General features: G+C 38.5%; 1 long non-coding RNA gene across 4 annotated transcripts in view; it reads left to right on the top strand.

The window, feature by feature from the left end:
• Nucleotides 1-24,269, top strand: part of LOC122181942 — a 128,744-nt gene that overhangs the window by 53,429 nt on the left and 51,046 nt on the right. For 2 of the 4 annotated variants that reach the window (XR_006179628.1, XR_006179627.1), the window contains one exon: nt 13,892-14,031. This is a non-coding gene — a long non-coding RNA (uncharacterized LOC122181942). Of the gene's footprint in view, nt 1-6,187; nt 6,330-13,891; nt 14,032-18,551; nt 18,850-24,269 lie in introns of those variants that run through there. The other 2 variants (XR_006179630.1, XR_006179629.1) reach the window with 2 other exon arrangements.

The following is a 24,269-nucleotide window of genomic DNA, read 5'->3' as shown; positions in this document are numbered from 1 at the left end:
GTAAAAGTTGGCATTGTAATGTGTACCGTAATCCTTTGAAATATTTTGGCAAGCAGACAATTATCCATCTATTGAGCATAACACAGAGACAGTCATTAGCAGGAGTCAGAATTGAGAGAATGAAGTCAAAAGCGAACTGATGAACTTTGCACATAAGACTCTGAGTTCTGAGAATTAATGGGTCTTCTGTTTCTTCTTGAGAATACACTGAGATCAATCATGGATGACTTTTTCCCTTGAGTTATTAGTTCTGTAATATTTTCTGAATTCTCTTGCTATATATAGAAAAGAAAATGCCACTCAGCTTAGTGGATTTTTTTTTTTGTGTTGAGTCAGACAAATTCTTAAACTAGAACCAGTGAATGTGATGCTTGTTGTACTCCTACTGTTGTTCAGTTTTTAAACCTTCATGCAATGAGAAAAAGAATGGATGAGAGTCTTGTATACGAACTGAAACTGACTGTAAGCATAAGTGCTTTAAAATGATAGGAATTTCAGTTCAATAATAAATGAATTATGCAAGCAGAAGAAATAATGTTTAATTTTATCTGAACTATACACTCCGTGTATGAGTGTCTGCACAGCGAATGTCCTCATCCTAAAACTCTCAGTGGTGTGTAGGTGGAGGGTGGTATTTGCCTCATTAGTAAGAAAGATGCAGCAAATACCTCAATAAAATAAGAGACGTAGCAATCATGATTATTTGAGAGTACCTGAAAACTGCAGCTGATACGGCAGTTAACTTCAACTTGCTGTAGCTGTCAAAGACAAGAATACATCATGATCAAACTGTGCAGTTGGCATTAACTTGTTCTGGCAGCAATTGCGATTTATTCAGTCAGCTGTAAATTGCCTTGCTTTTATCAGTAGAAGATCTGAGATCAAAATACAGCAGAGGGATTAAATTAATCTGTAACTTTGTTATAAATGTGAGTGACTTCTAAAGTGAAGTCAGCTTTGTAGCTGATGAAAGTGCTGAAATTAAGGGGCTGGGAAAGAGGCTGTGGCTCAAAAAGTCACAGCTGGAGAGCTGCAGAACATCAAGCATCTTGGAAAATGTAATTTAAAAATTTAAGTTTCTACTTATGTATCACCTTATTTCAAGAATAGGGTTGTGGCTTTTTCGTTGTTCATTTTTTTTTTTTTCTTTAGTAATCTACAGTAACATTTGCATGCACGATCTCAAAAGGCACATCAACTTGAATTTTCTGCAATGCATAGTGTCTGCAGAAGTCAAAGTCCATTAAAAAAATCTTGTTGTCTATCACTCCTAGTGTACGGTCTTTTAAATTTAGTAATTGGAAATGCATCTTAATTTCAGATGGTGTCAAGGTAAGGTGGAACAGACAGATTCCCTCAAAGGGAGGAAAATATTTATTTATTTATTTATACAAATGATGGATTAAAAAAAAAAAAAAAAAAAAATCACCTTAATTTTGAAAAGAAATCTAGAAGATCCATACTAGAGTCCTGAGGGAATAGGGTGATAGACGATAGAGTCTACACAATGGGTTTTTTGTTGTTTTTTTAAAATAAGAGTATTACTTGTGTCATTATGTAAACTGTAAATGTAATGTAGCATTTTCTTTCTTTCGCCATCATGATTGTAACGATGTTCTCTGATGTGGAGAACTATAGAACAAATGTTTTCTTTTACTGAAAACAACAGAAAATGAATGCTTAATTTCCTTATTACTGAAGCCAAAATACACAGAAAGGGAGTTCAAATTGGATATAATTTAAAATATTTTGTTCTTCCAAGATAATGAAAGTATGGTATTGTGTAATACTAACATTGAAATAGACTGAGTTTTTAGTTTTCTATGATGTCAATGTAAAGATTTCATTCTAAACCTGCAGCACCAGGAGATTCACACTGCAGACTAAAGTACTTCATGCTGCAAAGAGATAGGATACCAGACTAGTGTTTAGAGTCATCTGGAGTTTAAATTAGTTGCAGCCGTGAGGTATTGACTTCTCATACCTCTCTCCCCTAAGATCACAACTGCTTGTGCAACTTGAGTTGCGAAATCTCATCATTCTTTCTCAACACTATCATGGGGATTAAAAAAGATGCTTTGTAGGAGGAAGGAAAACACAGGTAAGTAGCTTTAGCGGAGACCAGTTGGTACTAAAAATTGCTTGACGTTGTGTACTGTTGATGTTAAAAATCCTTATCCTTAGGTCAAAATGTAGTGCTTCTTATCCATCTTTTCATTTTTCCAATGCTGTGTGGAGTGAATGTTGTGTTTCAGTTCCTTTCGTGACTCAGAGGGCGAAGAGCATCTCTTTTTGGGGGGGGGAAACACAGTAGCTTTATGTCTTTACTATTCATGTGATGTGTTTCTCCAGATTGATATCAGATCTGCTGATTTGAAGTTCAGCATTTTCTTTCTCTTGAACGTGGTGTTTGCAATTTTATGTCCTCCTCACAGACATTAATAATAAAAGTATTAGATCTTGAAATACTTCTAAGAGGACTAAGCCCAGTAAATACAAGTTAACCTAAAATATATCAAAGATAGCTTCATCTGCTATAAAAGAAAAATGGCTGTTTGTAAACAGCCTCTTTAGAGGCCATAATTCACTATTGTTTTTGTGTGGGTTTTTTTGTTTTTTTTTTGTTTTTTTTCCAAAAGGCCCGAGCAATTTGAAATTAAGTGTCCACCTCACTGTGCTCACATCCACTGATTGGTGTCCATAAACGTTCAGCAGGTGTCAATGAAAGTCAGTAGGCACATTTTTTTCCACATGGAAGAATTAAATGACACACCGTTGTTTCATATGCACTTTCATGTTAGATGCCGTTTTGTTAGGCTGCCCCTCTATGCTTTCTGTCACAGCAACGAAGTGTAACAGAATACTGATAGGAAGGTTCAATTTCTACTGCAGTGCCAATATAATAAGGGCATAGGAGGCATTACTTTGGGAGTAGCCCATGTAGAACTTTAGAAGGCTTCTTAATGAGCTCTTCTCACTTGGAGAACAGTCAGGGGCACGAACAGCAAGTACTTTTCTTAAATATCTCCTGGAAATGATACCATACTTTGCAAGTTGTTATTGCCAGGCTTTGTTGGTTCACATGAAGTCCTAAACTTCTGCCTTCCCTTGCAACTCAAGTCCTTAAAACCTTGGCTTTCTAATGGGTAGATTTCCAAAACACTCAAATCAGCATTTTCTGTCCAAGATTCGAAACAGAAGGCATCAATTTGCAGAGGGAAAAAAAAAAAGGCTCACACTTCTCAGTGTTTTCTGTTTGTTTGGGTACTGCTTAGTTTTCTGTCTCAGAGTCAGAACAGCAACACAATTCCAAACTTTTTTTTCCAAATGCAATAAAACCCTTAAGTACATAGGGGTAAGTTTTTATTCATAACAATATTAGATTTTTGTAACAAAACTTAAGTAACGTTTCACCAGGGTACCATGTTTTGAGTTCTAGGTACCCTTTCCCCTTCCATTCAATACTTTATTGTAATGGTATTCATAGCTACAGCATCCTTTACAATCACATTTTGTCTGCTGGCAGGTCAGATCTGAAGAGCCATTGATTCAAAACATTTCAGTTCTGAGAGACAAAAAAAAAAAAGTCAAATCTTGTTCTTTACATTAATAGATTTGACACATTTTTCATTTAGAGAAATGAATGTCCTACTAGGATGCTAAGGGTAATCTGTTGAATCAAGAGTCTGTTCTGAATTAGAGCTAAGGAGACAATCCTAAGAGATCAATTCTGTTTGTTTGTTTTGGAAACAAGTAGTAATTTTTTTTTCTCCCTTGCTTCTAAATACATGGGCTCTCACCAAAAGTGCATGCTGACTTAAATTTGCTGTTGCTTAACATCCTTCACCTAAAAGAAGTTAAAGGCTGACTACCCTTTAATGTGTGGGGGGGCTTAACAGCAAGTGTTCTCACACATTTAACTTTAACCACTTAGCATTCTGCCTTAAGTTTGTAAGTGTTCCTATTTAGGCAGAGTCTCAATGTTAGAGGCAAGGTGTTTTTAATGGTGATTTAGAAGAATCCCTAGAATGCTGTGCTTGTCCTTGGGAGCATTCGCTATTTCAAACATTTTTATTGAATCAAAACAGATTCTCAGATGAAATGCATGCTTAAAGATGCAGCCTCCGGAGTTAGTGAAGTCGATAAGAAAAGCAAACAATTTTCCACTGACATGAAAACAGGATTTCACACATGTACTTTGCTGCTATTTTAAAGGTCTGGTTTGTCCCTTTGAGACATTCCTGTGAGAATATGATGATTTGATGAGAAACTTCAAAGCTCAACTGCTGCTGTACTAATTTGTCTTTAAGAAACAACTGCTTTCATTTATTGACTACCATGTGTGCCTTTTTGTCTAGAACATGTTGTGGGGGGAATCAGGAGGATAACACTAAGTATAAGACTGGTTCAGAGAAGAGCAACAAAGCTGGTTGAGGGAATAGAAAAAAGACATGAGAAGCAGCTGAGGGAACTAATTTGGAGAGAAGGAGACTGAGAGGAGACTTTATTGCTTTCTGCAACTATCTGTAAGGAGGTTTTAGTGAGGAGTCTCCCTCTGATCAGTTGATAAGTGGTAGAACACAAGGAAACAGCCTGAATAGGCCGTTTAGGTTGGATATCAGAAACAATTTCTTCACAAAATAGCATGGTTAGGCACTGGAACAAGATGCCCAGGGATGTGGTGGGGTCTCCATCCTTGGGGGTATTTGTGGATTAGTGCATAGGGATGTGGTTTAGTGGTAGACTTGATAGAGTTAAATGGATGATTGGACCTAAACATTTCTGTGATTCTAGAAATGGCATTTGCCTGAAAGTTGAGACTTAAGAACTATACTTTCTATGCAGATATTTCTGAAGCTGTAATAAAATATCAAGACAATAAAGACAATACAATGACAATAATTTACCCACAGTCTTCCTCAAAAAACAGCCCTTCATCTTTAAAGAAGGGGCAGGTGTTCTTCTAGGACAACTGTCCTGCTTTTTTTGTAAGAACATCTGTTAGTGTGCACTAATTTTGGAGGTGATGGCTTTGTTTTTGTCATTAATTTTATCTTTAGCATAAGGAATGTGTAAGGGGAGGGAATCTTAAATGGTATTAGCTCTTTTAATTTCTTTACAAAAATCATTTAAGTACTACTACAGAATTATCATATTGGTGAAACTGCGATAGCTCTGCGTTGTTAAAGGTGTCTCTTGATTAGCACGAGAACAGGAAATAAAGCGTACATTTAATTCTTCCTGGTGTACACAAACTATATTCAATGAACTCTCTGCAATCCCTCTACATGCCTTCTGTAAAAATTACCTGAGGTATTTACTTTTTCACTTTACAAGCTCTGGACATAACATTGCATCTCCTTGAGAGAATTTAGTCAAGGACTCAGTGACTTACAACTGCAGGTAGCAGACAGCAGGCATCAGAATACATGCATCTCCTGCTGCCCAAATAGGCTTGTTCCAGATAGAGTGAGTCCACACTGAGAAATTAGCATTGGATATCGCAGACAGGTTGGGGGAGTGGGAGGGAAAGGTCTGCTTCAACTATGAAGATGAAAACTGAGAAGGTCTTTACTGTTGTTTCCAGCTATTTGCTAGAGAACTCTTCTTCCATGATGAAGATTTGCACAAGAATAAAGGTGTACAAACTGGATTAAAATTGTTTAAATCTGACAAGTAGAAGGAAGCTTTAAAACCTTCTTGGAGCTACATCTCAGTAAGAATACTAGATGTTCAAGCATTAAAAACTGGTGAATTTTCAAGGAAAAAAAAGAATTTGAGTTTGTCGATTTCTGTTGCCAAAGAACACTCAAGAAACAAGATGATCTTGTCCTTAAAATCCTTGGAGTAATGAGTCTCAGGAATGCCTCTGTAGCATTGAGTCATTTGTCTGAATCCTCTGCTGTGTAAACGCAAACTTTTTTAAAAATTTATATAACTGACATTTGATTCCAAGAATTCTGAGAAAATGCTCCACAAATTAATAATGCGTGTAAACTATCGGTCATAAATTTATCTAAAAGAAACTTTGGCATTGCTTTTGTTTAAAAATGCACCTGACCTTCTGTGTTCCTTTGTATAATGCGTGCATGAGTGTCAGTAGGAGTTTAACAGAACCCAGACAGTAGAAGGTTTGCCAGAATCTCCTTACAGTATATGTACTTACTCCAGTATCAAGATCCTTTTATTCACAGGAACATTAAATGTTCAAAAATATCTGCTTTTCAGATGAATTTGGAATGGTGGGATAGGGAGTGAAGGAGGACATTTGGAAGCCCAGAAATATGAAGCAGCTCACGCCCTGATTTTATCCTATGAGCCCAAACTGGGTGAGCCTTACTTGAACTGTGTATTTTTAATGGCAATGCTTAGTTAGTCTTTATTCATATTAATACTTCTCTTATGCTGCAAACCTCTGATTATCTCTTGAAGTTTGTCTGTCTCTCCAGAACTTACCTGTTTCTGACGTAAAAAGAAAGGCAATTCAGCATGCTTTGAAGGACAGATTTGGAAAACCTCAGTGAGACAAAAATGGAATAGCTGATAGAAAAGCACTGTCCTGTAAATTACGCAAGGCAAATGTGGGATGTTCCTAGAAACACACATTCAGTGGAGTCCTCTTTCCTCACATCCACTTTTGGACTCAAGTGGTGTGGTGGGAAGAACTTTCTTTGCATTTTTTATGCGAGTTACTTGAGAGAACATAGTCGATTGGTCTGCTGTGTTTGCCAGGAGGAATACAATTTATTTCGCACCTTTCACTCATTAATCATTCGGCTTTGGCTTACCTGAACTGCCACTTGTCCTCCTTAGGAAGTTTGCTCTTTTTTGCAGAGTCCTTCAAAGTGGAATTTACCACTTACACAACCAGATTTCTGTCGCCAAGCCTTTCAAGGGGGGCTCCACTAAGGATCAGTGGTGTAGGAACATGCTTCCCAATCAGCTTTGCTGTAGCACCAACTTGTCAATGGTCTGGGTATGCTGTACATTACTTCCAGTTGTGGAAACATTTGAATCCAAGGTCTTTCTTTCTGTCCTTGTTGTAGCACAGTAGTATTCATTCCTCTTATGTACAAACCACTCTACTGCAGCAACACCCTGCCAAACAGAGAGCATAAGTTTTTGACTTTTGTTGTATATCAGGCAAATCATACCAATCTTTGTTAAACTTGAAAAAGTAAAGTTCTGAAAGAATCATTTTAAAAAATGATTTTATGGAGTTCAAAAGATCTCTTTTTGAGCTCTGCAGCACGATGTTTTCACTGGAGACTTCTGTGGCTGTCTTTTCACAAGTCAGCCAAATGACAAATTCCTATTGCAGTTTGGAACATCTACATCTAGTAATTAAATCCTAGTAAATGATGCAAAGCAGAGTTTCCTAACAGTGACAAAAGTCTTCAGGAACAATGTCTGGGCCAAACTGTGGCTAAAGGTGTTGAGTCATCCAAGATGCCACTGAAACTGCAGCACTTGATGGTTTAACAACATTGTATTTGTTTTCCAGCAAACTTATGAAGCAGAATATGAAGCTAGCTGCCAAGTGGTTCTGTTCATTAGGTTCTGTTAAGAAGAATTATCTTGTTTATTGTTTTGTCTGACAGTTTTAAGAAACATGATTTTTTAAATGCAATCTTGAGGCAGTATTTAGCTGATCCCCTTTAACGTCAAAGCTAGGTGTACTTGTTCTTATACTTGGAATTTACTTGAGTGTCTTTTTCTACTGAGCCTAAACCTAATATCAATCTTTTACATAATCTCGCATCAAGTCAGACTGACAGATTACTCTGCATTGTCCTTGACTTCAGCTGTGCTTTTGATCTTTGAGAAGTGAGGTAATTCTGTTTCTGTATTGGCTGAGAGTTGATTAATTTATGAATTAGTTCAGGTGTGTGAATATGCTCATATGTGAATATGAGTTTATGTGACTTGGTATTGGTAGATGACAGCTTACTTTCCTGTAATGAACCTTTATTTTCTGTGAATTATTTACACTTCATGCTTAACAGCATTGGCATAATCCATAATTTTAAATAAAACTTGTATTTTTATATACAGTAGTGAGTGATGTATAAGTATATTGTATTTTTTTTTTCTAGCATGCTAAGCCTCTTCTACATAATTTTTTATAAACCTGTAATATTTAGTGAACATCTTTGCTTGTCCTGTCACTTGCTCTTTACCTTTTATTGGCAAACTTTTTTCATCACAGGATAAACTGCCACTGAAATACTGTTAATTAAAAGCATGCTCTCTCCATTTGCATTTATTTCATACAACACTTTTAAAAAGTATGTGGTTGGAGGGCATGATTCTTAGGTGGATCTTGGTGCAGTTTAACTCCAGATGTGTGTGTATATTCTCAGAAGGATGGATATGCGCTCTACCTGACCTTGTTTCTTCAGCAGGAGAAAACTCATTCTGGTCTGTGTTACATCCTGGTTCTGGTTGACTGGGGCAAAAACTGTTTTTGATGGTTAGCATTTAGTCCTCAGTTAAACACCATAAAGTGAACGCTGCTGCTCTGTTCTGCTTTACAAAGAAACATTCCCAACTTTCACATTGCAGAAATAAGTGACAATAAATACTGAGGAACGTGCTGTAAGATAGGGATGGGAGCAGAATGAAGCCCTCATTATTAAAAAGGAAATATAGTTAGCAACCTGCTATGGCACTTAGATGCACGCAAGCCTATGGGGCTGAATGAGATCTGCTCAAGGGCACTGAGGAGCTAGTAAGTGCTAATCCAAACACTCACCACGGTTTACCAGCTGTTCTAGGTGGGGTGGTCCCAGATGTTGCCACAGGCTTGTCAGTCTGACTGACTGGGGAAGGTTATGGAGCAGATCATTTTGAGTGCTATCACACAGCATATACGAGACAACAAGGAGACCAGGTCCAGCCAACAGGGGTTTGTGAAAGGCAGGTCCTGCCTGACTAAGCTGATCTCTTTGTACGACAATAAATGTCACACCAAAGGAGGTTTAGGTTTGATATCTAAGAAAATTTCTTCACAGAGGGGGCTGTTAAGCCTTGGTACAGGCTGCCCAGGGAAGTAGTTGAGTCATCTTCCCTGGAGGTATTTAAATGACAAGTGGATCTGGTGTTTAGGGACATGGTTTAGTGATTAACATGGCAGTGCTAATGAATGGTTTAACTTGATGACTCCAGAGATCTTCTCTAACCTAAATGATTCTATGATTCAATTTAAAACACAGCATTCACCTATAGTCAGGAGCTCCCTTTGATCTCTCGGCTGAAAGACTAAAAGAATATTGAAGTTGCCTATAAATTTAAAGAAAAAAACATGAGACAGTTGTAATCCTCTGCCACTAACAAGTCACAAAATCTGAATTTATCCCTGTAGATGAGATGTCTAAAGCAACTGCCACAAGCCCAGATGTCTTAGCAAGGTATTTCCAAGTAAGAAAAATAGCCAAGGGACATGTAATGAAGTATTCTTAGGTATAGGGAATAAAAATGCAGCCTAAGTAAATAGTAAGACTTGCACAAAAAGACACAGTTTCTTTTAGGTAAGTGAAGTATGTTTAAAATAATGTGTTCACATAACATTCTGGCTGGGTTAGTAGTATGGCAAACAAGAGTGCCAAATTCAAGCTGTAGACTGCATCCAGAGAAACAGAGTAAAAATGCCAATTCTGCTTTAATATGCTTAAAGCAATACTGCTGTAAACATGAGAAGATGATCTGTGGCTAAATCATGGTATGGGATTTTTTATATATTTTTAAGGTAAGTTTCAAAAATTTAGAGTGGTTATCCTTACATTTCACTTGTTAAAAGGGTGGTTAAAAGGCATAGAGTAGATGGATCTGATTTTGGTTTCTTCTAAAACCTTAATCATAATCATAAATGGTTTTTGTTTTATAATGTGAATTTCTGTAGTGCATTAGGCTCAAAAATGAAGGAGTTGTTATAGTTGTTTAGTTGTGCATGCATGCTAACAGGAAGCATGAATAGAGTCCCTTATTTCAGTAGAAGAGTATGATGTTACATACTCCCTAGTTCTACAAAGTAAGTCAGATTAGAACACAAGATGGAATTATACCATTAGATAGAAGTGCTGTACTGATGACCTATTCACAAAACATCAGATCATCAGAACATGAGGAAAAACATTTGGCAATCTGATATGACATTTTAGGAAGAGATTGATGCAGATAAGGGGGAGACTACTGAAATCTTTGGTTACTAGAATTTGCAAGCTGTTTAGAGTATGGCATTTGTTTTTACTTTTATTTGCTTTTGTGAAATAGGAGAGCAGCCAAAATACAACCTGATTGCATTATTACACATCACTTTTTTTTTCCTTTTGTTTTGTTTTGTTTGTTTTTTAAACTGGAAGCAACTAAAGCAAGTCTCTACTGTAGTGCAGCATTCCCAACATAATCTTCTCCACTCTTGGTTGGACAGGTTGATGCCACACTACTTTACAGAATGTTTTTTCTAAATCAGTCTAAGTCAGAACAAATGTTTTTCAGTGCCTGAGAAATGTCAAGTAATTTGCTGAAGCAGTCTTTGGAATAAACTAAAGGTTGGCAGGTAATAAGAGAATTTTAAGAGAGACTGACCACCTTAAAAATTCATTAAATAATTAAATGGTTGAATCCAAAGTAAATCGCTGATAGGAATATAAATATTTAGTAGGTATCTCATGATTCTTCTTATGGTTGAGAGTATCTTCTTAAATCCAGCCTCCCGAACCTATATCAAACCTGAAGCCCAGTGCCAGGATAACCATGGAAGAAAAAGTATATGAAGTCCTTAGTTAAACCTTCTGTTCTGTACTGGGTTTAGGAAGGGCACCTTGTTTTCCCTCTGCTCTGTGTGAAGGGATTAGCTGTGGAAGAGAGCTGGGCAGGCAGAAACTTTGGTAACTCTGATTTTATGCGTGCAGTGATTCAGATGCAAGTATGTTCTGCTAGGTCTGGCCAGAGTGCACAGCCTGAATAATGGAATAAGTGATTTTTGCTTCTAAGAATGAGACAAACTTGTTTTCCACTCTCAAACATTCTGTAGATGATAATTTATATTACTTACAAGCATTTGTTCTCATCACAGATTAACAATTTTCAATACAGAAATGTTGTTGCATCTATAGCCAAATGTGGTTTTAATTCAGACATGTATAATGTTAAAATATTGAGCCAACTTAAACCTCCCTCTAAAATACATAACTAGGAGTACAAACAGAAAAAGGTCGGTATTTTCCTGTACATCAAATTGCTAAGGCTGGTATTCTACCAGCCAGGTGATGAAGAAAATATTCATCTTTTTCTTAGTGTGACTTTAAGTAGCACAGTGAAGTCTTGCGATACGTAAGTGGCATAATTTTAGTATGTAATATTTTTCTTTGATATCAGCTCTTTATTATCAGTGTTGTAAGTTTTCTAAGTGTGGTAGATCTAAAATATATATATATATTTTAGATCTACCACACTTAGACTTTCATTCATTTATGTATTTAAGGTTTCTCCATGTCTGCCTAAATGAAATAGCATCTGAAAAGCAGGTATCTGCACTGGTGTCCTGGCAGCAGCAAATACTCAGTTATTCTGAAAAAAAATGGAGCGGAAATTTCAAGGAGAAATGTTCCTAGAGCTGGGCAAAGCTGAGCTCTTAACTTCTACATACGTTCATATAATATTGGGTTGGCTCTAGTGTGTAGCAGGGAAAATTACCCTAAACTATCTGTTAGTTCCATATAACTTGAAAGCAGCATATTAAGCTTGTCTGTGTCCCAGGGTTGTGGCATGGAATCAGCACACTGTAAGGCTTTTCCAAAGGCTTTTAGAAGCAACATCAGGAAATCCTTATTAGAAAAGATGGTCACGGTGCCTCTGAAGTGTCATAGAAGGAGTAGGGCATGCAGTAATGTGGGCGCAGCACATCATCTGCACCAACTCTGCTGCACTGCTTTTCTAGTGCATTGTTTCAGGTTTGCAGAACACTTCTGAATGCTTTCAGATTAAGTTTCGATTCAGCAGTGCTGTTGGCCAGGTCTTGTATACACAGGAAAGATGTTTTTGGAAGTCTCAGCAGATGCATGGAGCTCCACCAAGATGAATCAGCAGCACAGGAAACTTGGTACATCCTTCTAGAGCCAATTTTTTTTTTTAATTATTATTTTATTTCTTTTTAACAGGAGAAGTCTCAGTACTGATTTTTTTTTTTTTTTTTTTTTTTTTTCCAAATATTAAATCCTTCTGCCAAAACTGTGACCGTCTCTGAATAAACGTCTGGGATCACCAGAACAGTGGTGATGCCAAGAGACTGTTCTTACCAGAATGCAAACTTGAACCCAGTTTCATCATAGTGAACGTGTACTGAATTTTATAACTTCACTTACAAGCCCGTTAGCCTGTATTACAGATAGATTTAAAACCGTTGATAAATGTTGCTTAGCACGTGTACTTCTTAGAATGTGCAGTTATGACTTGGATGTGTTTTGATGTCCCACCTGCACTTAATTATCTATGTATTCATTTTCATCTAAATTGTTTCAGGTTTTTACCAAGTGTAATTGTGAGGACTAGGTGTCTATTTCCTTTATTTCACTGGAATTAATGGTACTTATAACATACTTGATTATCTAACTGCTTTAATATATGCATTATCCTTGGCAACATTAGTCATCTTTTTGATGCTGTGGTATGCTTTACACTTATTCTTTCTTCTCATCTCCAAATCCAGAACTGCATTTCCATTCTTAAACATTTGCTTCCTACTGTAGAATATTTGCAAATTAAGAAATAGTGCATTGCTCCTCTGATGTTATTTCTCCTTAAGGAAAATATCAGAGTATGTCTAGATGTGGCAAAAATACATTATTGCTACTGTGTTAAGCTTGGCTGGTCGAGAGGGTGGTGTTATTCTGGGAAGGAACACCAACTGCAACAATCTGTAGTAATGCATTAATGAAATAAGGTAGCTGTAGTCAGAAAAAAAAAAAAAGGAAAAAAAAAGATTCTGCTCCCTCTCCTGTTTTCCTTTCCCATTTTCACAGTGTTATTTTCATCTCTTTGAATATCCAATGCAATTTCAAACTAAAAGTTCTTCAACTCAGCAACCTGTAGGCAGCTATTTGTTTGTCCTTATGATAGCACTTAGAATCTTTTATGTCTGAAGTGCCGTGTAATCAACTCAGAAAAGAATGATCCTTTTCCACTTTTTTTTTTTTTAAGCTTCCAACTTAATAATAGTAATAAAGTAGATATGAAAGAAAATAAACTTAAAAGTGAAGCAATTTTAGAGGGAAGGAATCATGTTCCTCCCTCTTCCCTTGCCTATGGAATTATTTTATTTATGGAATCAAATCAGCAAGAAAAATAACCTATCCAAGGTAAGCAAAGATGAGAATGAGAGAACAAAATATTATTTGTAGATAGTGAATGCCTCAGTCTTGTTTGTCTTGCTTTCACTAAGTACAATCTGACCAAGAAAGGAGCAATTCAGATCTCTCTAAATCAGCAGTTTTAATAACAAGTGAACTGTTTTTCCATTCTGTCCTGTATCCCCTGATTTCACTGCCAAATTGCTCATACCAGGAAATTATAAACGGTTTTGAAAGACTATTTGATAAATCACTGTTCTGCAGCAGGATGTTCTTGCTAGTCTTCTAAAGCCATATTTGAAACATGCAAATGAATGATCAATCCCACCAACGTCAGTGGAAAGCCTTCATACAACAAAAGCAAATCTAAGCGTTCTGCAGTCATCACTACAATGGATGAACATTCATCTAAGCTTTCTCTCATCACCTAACAGTCACACAGCTTCTTTAGAGGAAGTTGAGCAATACATTCTTGTGAAATCAGTAGAAATGTTAAGCAATAAGAGTGGTGAACTGGCACGTGCCTTTATTTTCATTTGCAGAAGAGGAAAACGTCCCTCAAGATGATTTATTCCTTCAAGAAGTATAGAAGTGAATGCAGTCATTCCTTCTGCCCAACTCTGGCTTGGATAATCCACTAAATGCTAAATTCCAAGTGAAACTTCTGCATCATTTACTGGAGGTAAAGTTTCATAAATTAAAATAGTGCTGACTTAATACTGCTAGTGAGAATGAATTCCGGATGTCAGACATCACCCCCACGGTATTCTCTCTCTGTGTGTGTGTGTGTGTGTGTGTGTGTGTGTGTGTGTGTGTGTGTGTGCATGGGCTCCACCAAGTAGCTGAGAGTCTTGCAGAGCACTTTGCATATTGCTGCCTGCCTACAGTCACTGCAGATGTGACATTCTTTCATCTGTTATTTGGAAAGTGAATTGTCTAAGGATAAAGCAGTGTGGCATTAACCAATCAGGATGGCAACAGGATAAAAACAAATTGTGTATTCATGCTTTCTTAAGCATGGACCCATGGTGGTCAGCATGGACTTTCTTCTGCCTGGACCCATATGTCTGCGCTATTCGTCTCTGCTGCCTTCTTGATTAGTCTGTTTTCAGCATTGCATCTATCTGCATATTCATTAAATCACAGATTAATGGTTTGGGGCTAACAGAACACTGCAGAATCTTCCTACTTTTTTTTTTGACCCAGGAGTTTAGAATCCCACAGTGAGTGGAAGAACATATCCTCCTGTTTCAAAATGGTATTCCATGACTCACAGAAGATTCACCATAAAGTCCTCTATAACAAATGTTAATGAAATCATTTTCAGTTTTATCTAGTGACCAATACTGACCTCAACCAAAAAAAAACCAAAAAACTTCCAGCTGTCTAAGGAGAAATATGTACTTGCTGCAATAAAATTTACATCAGCACTAGTATAAATAGAATGAAAAAGTAGGTGAGATGCACTAAATACTTGCTCAATTCAATGCAGAGATACATAAATATATATATTTAAAAGGCTGTCTCCAGTTCTGATTGAATTTTTTCTCTCAAACACATCCAAAAATAACTGTTAGTCCTAAAATAATTCAAAAATGTGCACTGCACTCAGAAGCTTCTACTCAGACTACAAAATTTAAGACCCTGAGTAAAAATAGATGAGCTCAACAAGAAGAATGCTGTTAGTGCCTAGAAACTCCAAGCAGCAGCAAGGAGAAAACACACAGTTTCCTAACTACAATCTCCCTGCTTCCTCACTCTTCCTTACTTTAAGACACCAATGGTTTGGTAGCAAAAGAATTGAAGATCTTTCTGGAAGAAGTAAATGCTGGCTGTGTCCTCTTTTGTTTATTCGCATGTATTTCTACTTTGATTTCTTTTCAAGCCACCCTTTGTTAAGAATTTGAAGGGTGATGGACAAAAGGCAGGAAAGACGATGTCCTTCAAGGACTGGATGTGATACCAATCCAAGCATTTAACTATGCTTCTCAACAAGTAATACTACTGATTTAGTGAAAGCACTTCAGGAATGAACTGATAACTTTCTCGTGATTTGGTAGATAGTTACTTAGGTTTTAGTCTTGTTTTTCTTCTTTATATTACAGCGCAAAAAAAAAAAAAAAAAGCAGGACACAGTGGAGTTGTGCTGAGTAGCAATTATTTTATATGCATGAAGTCTTAATCATGGTTCAGAGTGAATGATCCTTTGCTTTTATTATTGAAGTAAAAGATTTCAATCTAGCATTAGAAAGCTGGAAGTACCATGACTGAGAGCAGCCTTAGTATGTTAATTCAGATGCTACAAAGCAGCATGGAAAAACTGCACGTGCTTTAAGTAGCAGTTATCTGTGTTGGGACTGTTAGTAGCTCGCCAGAGACTCAGATACTCCTTCAGGGGAGAGGTACACAATCCTCACATGAGCTTCTCCAGCCTACCCTTGATATTCAGAGGAAATGAGAAAAAATGCTCCCATGAGTTTAGCAGCATGGAAATTCGTAGGGAGGAAGATGGTTTCCTGGCATGTCTACAGCTCATTCCCTGCTCTGGTTCCAATGTGCTTTGTGAACTAACTCTTGTGGGAATGTTCAGCGGGTCTAGGAACTGGAGGAAAAAAAAGGGGTCAGATATGCAATGGCAGGAGGTAATGATGTCCCAATGCCTATCCTCCTTCTCCTGAAATGTCCTTCAGATAGGCTAATCGCTTCAGATATGCTGAGGGAAATTACAGCATTGAAGGTGTGCAACTGGAATGTAAAGGTACTCTGAGGTTGAAAACAATCCAGATGTTCCTTTTCTTTCCACTTAGATTATTTCTGTTTGAAAGATGTAGAAGTTAATGAGGTGATGGTCTATAGCATTTAGAACATTCCAATCTTCTAAGCCATGGTCCTTAGCTCTTACTTTTGATTTAGGAAGTAATTTGGAATAGTTAAGCCATGTTCTTTTCTTCCTTAAGGTCAGTGTGAGAATCCAACTAAAGCTTTCTCCACTGTTTTAATACATTTGTCAATGTGCCTATTAAAATATTATCAAACCAGGATTGTTTTTCAATCTTATTACCCTGTCTCTCAAATAAGGAGGATGGAAACCTGTTTCCAAGGAATTTGCAGCCAAATTCAAGTCTTGTCTCCTATCTCTCGTGTCCCATCAGAGCAAAGATAGGCAAACATTTGAGACGGTGCTGTGCATTCATTCTTGCTCATAACTTTTTCTCAAACCCTTTCGTAAAAGGCAGACATGGATTGCAATTGAAATAAAGCAATGTATCATAGACATATCATAGAAACATAGAATGACTTAGGTTGGAAGGGACTTTAAAGACTATTTAGATCCAGTTTTACCTGCAAGCTCACAATTTGATTGTTTCTCAGAGGCAGCCCTTCCAAGTAATAATCTATCCACTTAACATAGACAGCAACGCGCCCTCTCTTCTCTGCTTATTTCTTCTATAAAGTTTGTACCCCTCAATTGCAATGTTTCTGTGATATGTCCCACCAGGTATCCATGGTAGCAATTGGGTCATAGTTTTCTAATCGCACCCTGGCTTCTATCTCCTGCTTAGTTCCCATTTGTCATGCATTAGTGCATATGTTTAACCTGCTAGTTTCATGGGGGTTTGCCACTTTTATATGTTTTAATTAAAAAAAAAAAAAAAAATGAGAAGTTCTGTTAGCTATTGATACTAACTATATATTTTATATGCAGCTAATATCGCTTACTAAACAATGTCTCTAAGTACTATGCCTACTCTTTCCTTAAACATCTCCAGGTCTGCAATACTCTCACCAGGGTGTCAGATCCTTGTCCATGAAGTACTCCCTAAGCAACAGAGATGTTCTGGGGCTACAAAAAGGAAAGGATCAGGATGCCCCCGGTCCTCACCTATAACAACTCAATTTCATTATTCCCATATGGAGCCACCCTACTGCCCCTCCTTCCTTGCTTATCCCTCCTGAAGAGTTTATAGTTCTCTACTGCAGCACTCCAGTCATGAGAATGATCCCACCATGTTTTGGTGATGGCAAAGAAGTTATAGCTTTCTTGTCACACCATGGTTTCAAGATCCTCCTGTTTGTTGCCTGTGTTGCACACAATGGTACAGATGCACTACACCTAGGCTATTAGTCTCACCTCTGACCATCACGTGCTGTTTCTAGGCTCATCTACAGCGAGCATGGTTTTATCCCCTTCCCACTTCAAACCTAACTCAGAGCCTAGTCAATCAGCCCCAACAACACCTGGGCCAGAATCCTTTTTCCCCTTTGACCCAGGTGGACTTAATCTGCTGCCAGCAGGCCTGGTGCTGAATAAACTGCTCCATGAGAAGAAAAAAAAAAACATTTCTCCAACAACAATATCCTCTTAACCACAAGTTGATCGCGTGGGTCTTCCTACTCTTTCCCTGCTGCAGAAAAGGAGGAGGAGAACACCATCTGAACTCCCACTCCATAAACTAACCACTCCAATGCCCTGAAGTCCCTCTTGACAGCCATCAGGCTTCTCCCTGCAGCCTCATTGGTGCCTACCTGAAATACGAGGAGCAGAAGGCCTTGTCTTAACCTTAAAAAGTTCTTGTAAAAGCAGGAATGGATGGTAGTCCTCTTGCCTTCCTAGGGACAGTAATTTTTCTTGATATCGCAAATGAAGGTTGCCAGCAGGTGGAAAACCACTCTAGGGAGATTATCTGAATGGCAAATGAATGCCTCAGTGCCTCTCTGTGTGGAGAACTGGCCCTTGGTTGGACCAGCTTAACATGGCTGTCACCAATACCCTTCCCTTTTTGCAGCCCCAGAGCTCTCTATTGCTTAGGGGATACTTTGTGGACAAGGGGAGACTCCTCCTGCTCTGAGCAGAGCTGCAGGTCCACTCTGCGGGCTTCTATCTCCTCAGGACTGGAAGCTTTCTTAGCTTCTTTTGCTCCCAAGCTCTGTCTGTATCAGCCCTGGAAGATAAGGCTGTCCCTCCAGTCTGAGTTTCTACCTCAGCTTGGCCGTTACAGCAGGTGCTCGCCGCGTTTGTTTCAAGAGAGAATGCAGGCTACATGCTCAGCTGCTCTCATTAGCGCTGGGAGCTCGTGGCAGCTCTCTCTTTGCGTTGGTACGCCGCCTCCCCTGCCGAGCGTGCGGTGCCATTTAAATTTCCCGCCCTTATTACAGGTCGCCGCCATGCGGTCCCTCAGCGGCTCGCAGCGGGCTGGCGGCTCCTCGCACCCTGGGGGCTCCCGGGTTTCGGGACTTCGCCACAAACGCTGTGATTTCCCCCTCTGTTGCAAAGTGAGCCTGCGCCGGAGCTGATCGCCTTAGAACGTCGATATTTTTCATGTGAGTGAAATTAGGTGGTGCAAGATCCAAAATGGTTGCCGTGGGGATGGACGGCATGTCTGTGCTTGCCCGTGCAATCAAACGGGATGTTTTGCAAGCTGTGCCCACATGAGTGCGAGAGAAGTTGTAGCCGAGCCGTGTATGCAGCAAAGTGCAAAGCACTGACAATACCAAAAAGGTATGTTGTTTCACCCGCAAATCTATGAAAATGGAAGTTGTTTTGTCTTCAGGGTCTTTTGCAGCCTAGCTACGTTAATTACAGATGTATTTTTTTTTTTCCTTCTCTCTGTTCCTGGTGCATTTAAGTCAATAAGTCTTTGTGTGGCATGCTGTGAAGTCATAAAAGAAATGCGTAGCAGGGCAGCGGTAGCTTGTGTGAGACCGAAGAGTTTGTCACAGCACTCTGCAAGCAAATATGGCTGCAAGGGTTGCTAGAGTTGCAGCGTGCTTCTGAGGTGCACGGCCTTGGCACTTGCTGTGCATTGCAATTGTCCACTTGGCAACAAGTTCTAGATGTAAAAATATTCTTTTGCTTTGTTTAAACATGCAAGAGAGATGGGTTCACCCTGAACAACGAGGCATGCTGTATGCCTGCTTCCTGCCCTGCTAGGACAGCAGGGGGAATTGGAATGGCAGATGCAAAATGAAAGTCACAAGCAAGATATATTTAAAAAAAAAAAAAAAAAAAAAAAAAAAAAAAAAAGTCAGTAAATTAAAGGGGAAAGAAAAAGAAGTAAGAATGCGGGAGAAAATTATGCAACGGTAATTACTCACCATCTCTTTCCACCAAACCAATGCTTAGCCAATCTTTGAGTAGCAGCTACTAGGGAAAGATTCTTTCTCATACTTTGATCCTATATTTTATTGTGTGCGTGATATTATATGGTGTGGAACATCTCTTTGGTTAGTTTGGGCTAGCTGTGCCTTGCCACTTGCCCACCCTCAGATTTCTAGCTGTGGAGCAGAGTGAGAAATGGAGGACATCTTGACACTGGAGAAGAGGCTCTGGGGAGACCTTTTTGCTCTCTATAACTACCTGAAGGGAGGTTGTGGTGAGCTGGGGATTGATCTCTTCTCTTGTCTAACTAGTGATAGCACAAGAGGGAAAGGCCTTAAATTGCACCAAGGGAGCTTCAGGTTGGACATTAAGAAATACTGTTTCTCCAAAAGAGTCGTCAGGTGCTGGAATAGGCTGCCCAGGGAGGTGGTGGAGTCACCAACCCTGGAGGTCTTCAAGGAACGTGTAGGCATTGCGTTGAGGGATAAGGTTTAGTGAGAACTATTGGCAGTAGGTGGGCGGTTGGACTGGATTATCTTGTAGGTCTTTTCCAACCTTGGTGATTCAATGATTCTATGTTTGCATTGTTCAACAACAGTTAAAATGCTGTTGAGTTATCAACAACAGTTATAGCAGAAATACTGATTCATGGCCTGATTGAGCAGCTGGTGGAAAGGCAAGGACAACCCAGGGGAGCTCAGGTGTAACCAATGTTCCTGAGTGATTGGAAGGGGTGGAACCAGCATCCACCCCCTCCCAGGCCTCATTTAAGGGCTGGCATAGGAGTTTAGTATTTTGTTGGAGATTTTTGGCTGTGTGAGGTTTTCTAAAGGTAAGTAATTTTTTTCCTGTGTTTCTGTATTCATGGCTGCTGTGCTTGGGCTCATCCTTACTTGCTGCAGGCTGGGGCTCTGCTACCCTGCTGTCATTTGCTGTGTTTTCTATCTCTTTATGGTGTTACAGCATTTTAGACACAAATGTAAAATGTGGTGTCATGCAAGCTGCTAGAAAGAAAATCAGCTCAATTCTAGCTAGATACATTGTCAGAAGACAGCAAAAATGCATATGGCTTGTGTGAACTTGTTAATGGTAGGTTCAAAGCTCATCAGGTACTTCAGTCTATGCGTATCTGTTGCATAGTAAGGATTTATGTTTTCTGACAAACTTGGTGGCTGGGGTAGGTTCTTTATTCTTGCTTTTTGAGGAAGAGGAGTTGATGTTTTCCCCAAGTCACATTCAGTTGGTTTTTGTCAGTTGTCAGTACCATACCACTGTTGCTACCAAGCATGATTCTTTGTGTGCTTGGTTGATATAGCTGTTGAAATCATAGACTGATAGATTGGCCTGGGTTGAAAAGGACCTCAGAGATCATCTAGTTCTGTGATAATGATTTTTCGAAGTGTAGTTGCATTAGAACTTCTCCAACACAGTACATGTTAGGAGTTAATCTGAGGAAAACTTAGAAATACTGCTGACAGTCTTAAGTATGCATCTTCACCCTTCTGATACTGAAATATAGTTTATGTTATTTTAAATGAGTAGTTTTCTGCCTTTGATTGACATTTTCCACCTTCCTTGGGCACTTAGTCTTTCTGTAAAACCTGGGTGTGCTACAAACTGTGCTGTACAGGAGAAAATCTATTTGGCAAGCCACTAGAACTGGAGTGATAGAGGAAATAATAAATCTTTCTGTGGTGAACTGTTGTGCATCCGGCACAGTTGCTGTTCAAGGCTCTGCATAGGTTACCTGCATAGCAGATCAGCAGTGCAGACAAGGTCTTTTCTGTTTTCTCGTTGTGAAGTGGTGACCAGCATGGTTTCTCCTGACTGTCCTGAGGAAGTGGAAAAACTGAATCTATGACTTCAGTGGTTTGCAGAGAAATGTTTACATGTTTGGGAAATAATTTTGTTACCAAGCACAGTGTTGTCTTGTAAATCGGTTCCAGGTGACAGTGAACTTTTTTTCCCCTTGTTTTCCAGCATGCATTTTCAATCAGTCTGTGTATAAGTGTATCACAACAAGTATGCTCCGCTGTGGAGGCACTGCCACATCCTAACATTTCTGGATCACTTTTGAGGATGAAAATAGAAACTCTTAGTATGTGGCAGACCTCCTGCCTGTGAGATGAATGTAGATAAAAGATAAGCAGTTTCCTGGTGTCAGGAGAAAGCACTGGAAGACCTGGATTTGCCAGATTGGTCTGTTCTTTACAAGGCATGGCCCTGCTGGAGGAATGCTCTTGTCTGGGCGTTTGTAATTGGGTTTGTAGCAGTGGCTTTTGTCTCACTGCACGATTCTTAATACTGCAGTGTCAACCAAAGACTTATGTACACATGTATATTAGCTGCATACATAAGAAAATGCGAGCCAATCTTCTCGATCCACAATCACCTCTCCTATTCCACTGCCTCTCACTATTAACCAATTCGTCTTGGCTCCTGTACAAGTAATACAGGAAGAGCTACCCTAATGGTTTAGATAAAGCCTTTTAGGTGCTTCCTTGAAATAATTGAAATGTACCTACTATATTTCACTGCAAATGCTGTTTGAATCAAGGCTGCTTCATCAGAGCTTTTGGTGTTTGTTGGTGGCTGCATAAGATTTGCAGTTCCTGTGTGTCTTGTAATGAGAGTTGGTATTTGATGACTGGTAGGAATCCCTTGTGCTTTGAAGCCTTCCTTTTATGCTTAATAAAAAGCCCATTAAAAAAAAACAAAAAAAAAACAAACTCGTTTTCACTTTTAATGTAATCCAAATGACTAGGAGCTTGCATTTTATAAAATTTGAATGCTCGCTTGCTTTATCCCAGCTATGCTGATGTCTTCCCTGGCATTATTATTGACTGATACAACTGTGGTATCAGAGTTTGTCCTTTTGTCAAAATGAACTGTTTTCAAGTGAAATGAAATGTCATGGCCTCAAGATGGCCTTCAGAACTGCCAGAAAATTAATTCCATTTGGAAAGTGAACATCTGTGTACAAATAATGTCTTTTAAAAAAAAAAAAGATCATATATAAGCATATAACATCCCATTGGAATATTGGTAGTGTTACGCTTACCTCAGACTGTTGAAGACTTTTCAAAAGGTCAACTTTTCTTTCTGCCTTTTATGTAAACAACCACCGTGTCCATGATCAGCAGTACTGAGTTGTTGCATGAATGGTTTTGGGTAGGACTGTCTGGACCATGAACTGCTAGTTATCCTGAGTAAATCCAGCTCAAATGGGCCAACTGGTATGAGAACTGAAGTTGTCTAAATAAAGACCCGATGCAGATCTATTCATTTGAAAAATGTTTTTCTTTAATGATTCCAAAAAATAGAGGATCAGATGCAATTTAATATATTACCAGGTTTCAACCTACCATCTATATTCGGTACTGTCTTTGACATCTTCTGCTTCTGTATGCAGCTCTGATCTGTGCTCGTTCGTGAAATGCCTCCACTCCACTGTGGCACAAGTAGAGTCAAGTCAACCACCCCACTTCAAAATTCAGCTTTTTGGTTTTCAAACAGTTCTAATGCTATGGTATTGTTTGATATCAGCATGGTATAAATCTTTCAGACGTATAAAGGCATTGCTAACGTAACTAAAACTAATTAAAGTTATATTCAGTGCAGATCTTATGGTTTTTGCTATCTGGCTTTAAAGCATGTGTACCTCGTAGTAGAAAAAATTATCTAAGTGACGTGATTCATTTCTGACTTCAAAAAAAAAAAAAAAAGATTTTTTCCACATTACCTTTTTTGATAGCACATTTGCTCTGAATAAAACTGCTGCTACAACTTTTTCTCTTGAGCAAACTAATTCTGACTCAATTTAAGACGTGGAAAAGATTAAATTTTACAACTATCTGTTAATTCAATTTTGTGAAATAAGTCCTTCACTCATGTTCAAGTAGCATTTATGTGAAGCAGGTAGTCTGAGGACAGTAGTCAGGCCTTTTAAAATAAGTACCATGAACTGAAGGTATTATAGCATCAAATTAACCTTGACACTCTCAAAATGAATTAATTAATTCTGATAGCTTCATTATGGTATGCGTTATATACTATGAGCAAGAAACAGCGCTAATTCATCTTCAGTGTGCTTTCATTTTGACAGGAATAATAGGGAATATGTGACCACATATCATTGTGCATAAACAGCTGATAGACTGTGAGTTCCCATTACGCATTTAATCCTCTAAAATTTCTTTGGTCAGCTATTTGAGGAAATGCAGCATGAAATTCTTCTGCTGTCATTAATCACAGGATATAATATGTATGTTTTAACTGTGAACTGAGATATACAGAAATATTTCAGTGAGTCTTATATATTTAAGTTCTGTGTTTTGGTTGGCTGGCTTCAGAGTTTTCCTTGTGGATGTCACTGATACGATGACACTTTCTAGAGAAAGATGGATCTGTATGGCTCATGTCTATTTTGATCTTCTATTTTCTGAAGAATTGGTCATCAGAATGCTTTGTAATGCTGTTCAGGGGTACTCTGGGATGTGAGGATTTCATAGTAGCATACTATACAACATTTGTAGGAAGGATTTTATTTGGCGTGGTTATCAGCCAATTATTCCTTGTCTTCTGCAGACAATGAGAAGTGACTTTTACAGTTGCTAACATAAACAAAAACTTGTTGTTAAGGCCTGCTTAAAAAGTACTGGAATTTCATGGTCATTTTTTACATGCTAGAATTCTAATATCAGGTGTTACCCAAAGCAGAAATCTTATTTTTGAGCAGCAACAAAATCCTGTGAGCACTCATAACCTCGATTTATGAAATTCCACGATAACAAGTAGTATTATCAAAATGCAACACGTGG

This window comes from Lagopus leucura, unplaced genomic scaffold (assembly GCF_019238085.1).
Source record: "Lagopus leucura isolate 7727_CA_CO unplaced genomic scaffold, USGS_WTPT01 Super-Scaffold_100012, whole genome shotgun sequence".
NCBI lineage: Eukaryota > Metazoa > Chordata > Aves > Galliformes > Phasianidae > Lagopus > Lagopus leucura.
This window is presented reverse-complemented; position numbering and strand designations above follow the sequence as displayed.